The 4,817-nt window shown below is 34.1% G+C and overlaps 1 non-coding gene across 1 annotated transcript; it reads right to left on the bottom strand.

Moving 5' to 3' along the window:
* Positions 1-3,018: 3,018 nt before the first annotated feature.
* On the bottom strand, positions 3,019-3,121 carry LOC116761384. Its single transcript, XR_004351959.1, has one exon. It is a non-coding gene; the product is annotated as a U6 spliceosomal RNA (small nuclear RNA).
* Positions 3,122-4,817: the final 1,696 nt, after the last annotated feature.

Genomic DNA, 4,817 nt, shown 5'->3' with positions numbered 1-4,817 from the left:
AAAATATATATTATATCTTAAAAAAAAATCAATCCTTAGTTCACAGCTCAAAATAGCAATTTTTTTTTTCCTGGTGCCGCAGAGGATGCTCTGGTATTATATCAAGCAACATTTAGTGAGCGAAAGTAACTGAATGCAATATATTTACCGACAGTAGTGCCAGGGCTTTTTAAGGCACAGTATTGATTTACTTCTTTCAAAACCAAAATGATAGCAAAAGGGGAAAAATGATTCAGGGAAGATACCTGAGGATTTAAAAGTGGCAAACACAAATCCATTAGTTTTAAAATGGGTCAAAAGACAAACTAGAAAACTGTGAACTAGTGAATCAGTGAATTCAACATCTATCATAGGGAAAAAAACAGGATATTGTGTAAGGGAGAATGTAGGGAGAAAGAAGCCAAGAAAGGAGCTGGAATAAGAATAGCTTTATGCATTTACAGTCAAGTAAGCACAGATGTTTTCCTCTTACCTGCAGCAATAAATTATGTTTTTTGGTATTTTATAGTCAGCAGACATGTATAATTTATTTATTAGTGATTTTTTAGAATAGTTATAAAACTATTCTGATAGTGTATTTATCATGGGAGAGTTTATGTAAATAAAGCAGGATCTTCTTTAGTCATCTCTGGCCCTGTAGCTCAGTGTGGCTCAGATAAGGCACCCACTGAGATCTAGAAGGGACAGGCTATATTTGCCTTGCTCCTATTGTTTAGAAAACTCTACCTTCAGGTTTGAATTACTAGGATAGCAAGCCCTGAGCAGCTGGTAGCTTAGTGTAGCTACTGTCAGAAGAGGTTTGTTTTGCTCAACTCACAGCTTACTTGGCCAAATTCAAACTCACAGTCACTACAGCATCAGGGAAAATGGGTACAAGGAGAGAGGAAATACCAGAATAGCTGAGTCAGTCCTGGAGGTGAAGGAGTGACAGATATTGAGGTCAGATCTATGCTACATCCAACTCAACCTCCATTTGGGGACTTAAACTGGGTTACCATGCTTGTTGCTGTGTTGCCATAGCAACGCCACCACTCTAAGTCATGAATGACGAAGATAATCTTGCAAAAATGGTAAGCTTTTTTGTATTAGAAGTAGAAAGAACTTTTCACTTTGTTTACTAAACTATACCTTTTTGTTTATAAAATGTGTCCAAAATTCTAGAGTTGGTAGAGTTCTATTCAATCATATTCCCCCCTCTGTCACATTTAAATGTTACTGCTTTTTTTTCCCTGTTGGTTCTTTGACAGACTCGGTAATTAGAGTTTCACTACCTTATAGCTCTCAAAAGCAGTGATTTTCCGTGTGTCAAGACCACCTGCTTGTTAAAACGCACCTACCCTAACCTCATCCTAGATTTTCTAAATCAGAATCTCTAAAAATGGAGCGCTGAAATCTGCACGTTTAACAAGATCCTTGGGAGACTTTTAAAAACACTAAGTGTAAAATCCATAAAGAGAAGTGCATGTTTCAAAACTATACAGTGTGCTGAATTTTCACAATCTGAATAAACTCAGGTGACCAGCACTTGATCAAGAGACAGAATAAGACCAGCACTTCTTGATGCCTTGATGCCGACCAGAATATAGCCAGAAACCTCTTGAGTAACCATTCCTGTCACTGCCCCTACCAAGGAGAAACATTACCCTGATTTCTAAAAGCATGGCTAAGCATCATCTGTTTTTGTAACTTAAACGAAATGAATCAAACAGAATGTAATCTTTTGTGACTGGCTTCTTTGACTTAACATTGTATTTGTAAAAATTGATCTGCATTTTTGCCTGTAGTTGTAGCACATTCTTTTTCATTGTTGAATAGAATTATTTTGTGAATATACCATAATTTATGTATTCATTCAACTGTTGACAGACAGTTGGCTAGTTTCCAGTTTAAGAGTACTTTGAATAGTGTTGCTATGAACATTCTAGTGCTTTGATTTTTGCAGTATATATGTGTGCACTTCTGTTGAGAATGTCAAAACAAAAATTGCCCTGGATGACATTAAACAGGTAAGAAAGACTTTGTTCAAGGACATTGCAGTAGCGTAGAGATTCAATGCAGTCTAAATTTAACTCCACTGAAAAAACATTTGGAAGAATTATTAAAATATGGGGTAGAGGGATTATAGGTCACCTGTATTTGCTAATTGACCATCTCCAATTACCTCTCTTCATGATAGAAGGTAGTTTTATAACTTGGAGCTGGGCACCGATTGAACTTAGGCTTCTACCCTCCTGTAGAGACTGGGGGGTAGGGGTGCTTTCTTCCTTTTTGATTACATTTCAAAGGGATGGCTCCCAGGCCCTTGAAAAAAATAGTCTTGGGTTGTAAAACTGGCAAAAGACTTTTTTAAAAGTTTCATTTCAAAGAGGCAGAGAAAGAATTTATAATAACAAGTTTTCTAAAGTAAATGCTCTAGAAATAGGTCAGGGACCAAAAGTAAGGAAGAAGGCTGTGTAAATTTTAGTCAAGATGAGGGGAATATTAAGGCCATCTTGGTCAATAATATATGTGAGAGTGAAATTGATGGGTCATAGATTATGCAAATATTCACCTTTAATAGGTACTGCCATATGTTTTCCAAAGATGTTGTACTAACAGTATAGGCAAGTTCTGGTTACTCCACATCACTAAAATTTGGCATTTTCCCTCTCTTTCATTATAGTGATTCTCATGGGTATAAGTGGTATTTCACTGTATCCATATATTCCTATAATACTAATTAATTTTTATGAGCTATGGGCTTTGATATTATGTCTGAGGCCTTTTCATTATCTTCAGAGACTTCATTATGAGTTTTCTCCTTAGATAAGTTAACACGGTCAATTATATTAATAGAGTATCTAACACTGAACCAACCTTGCATTCCTAAATTTTTCATATTAAAATTTTTTATTTAGCTGTTGAATTATGTTTGATGATATCTTATTGAGGATTATTTCATCAATATTCATGAGTGAGAAATGTCTGTAAGTTTCTTTTTAATTCCATCTTTCTCAGATTTAGGGATTGATGCTAAAAAATTATACAGAAATATTCACAAATTTGCATGACATCCATGAAGAGGAGACAGGCTAATCTTCTCTGTATTGTTCTAATTTTAGTATGTTTACCCCTAAAGTGGACACATGTCCATTAAGTCCTTAATTTCAGGGAGTAAGTTGTTCACTTTGCTCTTTTATGGCTTTGTCTATTTTTTATCTATCCTGTTTCTTTTTTTACTATGGTTTATTTTCCTTCTTTTATATCTTCATCCCTTCATTGTCTATTCACTTCTATATATTCAGTGACTTCAAGACTTTCTGAATTATAGTGGACATCTGATAAATATTTATCAAATTAATGGAGAGCTGAAGGAATAAATTTCTTCTATCATATTCAGCATATTGATTTTATGGGGGTTTATTTCTTTTGAGGTTTGTAAATTTTTTTCTTGTGAGCTTGGCAGAGGTTCTGTGGAATTTCAATATAAACTGTGATGGAAAATGTTTGCTCTCTCAGGGATCTAAAATTTTCAATATCCTCAAACATTGTTATGTTTATTTCCTAGATCGTGTCTCTATTATCATGTGTATAGCATATATTTAGACTACATACTTGAGCATGTTATAAGCCTAACTACTCTATTTCTTAATGGTAGTCATTCTGTTCTTTTACTCTAGATATGTAACATATTTTTAACACTTCTCTAGGACAGTATATATATATATAATTATAATGTATATTTATATATAATATATATAAAATAAATTATAGATATAATTTAATGGCTAGGGCAGTACTTTAAGGATCTGAGCTTCATCCAGGTGACTTTCTTTAAGCTTTCCACTTTCTAGGCATCTAGAAAGTCACATCTGTCCATACAACAGTATTAGATTTTAGCCTTGAGGAACTAGTGAAATACCCATGAACTACAATTAAAACACTTTGAGGTTGTTGGTCTAATTTTGTGTTTTCTCTTTTTTGCTGGTCCCTGAAGAGTCACTTTATTTTTATGCTTGACTTTATATTTAACAACTTTCTGAATTACAATTCTTTTCAGCTTTTCTCCATGTAAGGAAATAGCATATCTTTTTATCAGTTTGGTCTTCTTATTTCTGGTAATTTATTTCCTAGTGATTCTCACATTCACTTGAAATTTACAACCATTGAAGGGGGTAACTTAATGGTTTAATAAAATTGATCTTATTCTATTTATAACAGTGACATGGCATATGGCATTTCTTTGAATTTCTATATGTTCCTTAATGCAAAGAATTTTTAGCATGTTGGTATCCTGCATCAACAGAGTAGGTGTACAAATAGAAGACACAAACCATTAAAATGAACAAGATCTTGCCAGAAAGATGTGAGAAAATGTAGTGAGGAGTAGTTTCTCAGAAGTCAAAGGAAGGTATAACTTCAACAAGAGGTAGTGATAAATAGAGTTGAATGCCACACAGAACTCAGGTTTTATAATGACAGAAAATTGTCTATTGCAGTTGAAATATTAAGACCATTGACCACTGTTGAATTTAGCAATAGTTGTAATTGTGGAGGCCAAGGTCAGACTAATTTAGGTTAGAAAGTAAAAGGGAAGTAAATAAGCAGAGGCAATGAGTGATAATTACACTTTAGAAATATTTAGCCTTGGAGGAAAGGAGAAAAGTTGCCAGGTAGCCAGAATCGAACACTGAGATAGGAGAGACAAGATCATGTTTTTAATTCTGAGAGTAAAGAAGCCATAGAACAGGAATGTAATTTATTAAGAAGAGAGATGGAATTATTTGTGAAGTGAATTGGCTGAGGGAGCAGTGGAGATTTGGAATAACCTTTAAATT

This window comes from Phocoena sinus, chromosome 10 (genome assembly GCF_008692025.1).
Source record: "Phocoena sinus isolate mPhoSin1 chromosome 10, mPhoSin1.pri, whole genome shotgun sequence".
Taxonomy (NCBI): Eukaryota; Metazoa; Chordata; class Mammalia; order Artiodactyla; family Phocoenidae; genus Phocoena; species Phocoena sinus.
Note: the sequence above shows the minus strand (reverse complement) of the source record. Positions and strands in the feature narration are given on the sequence as shown.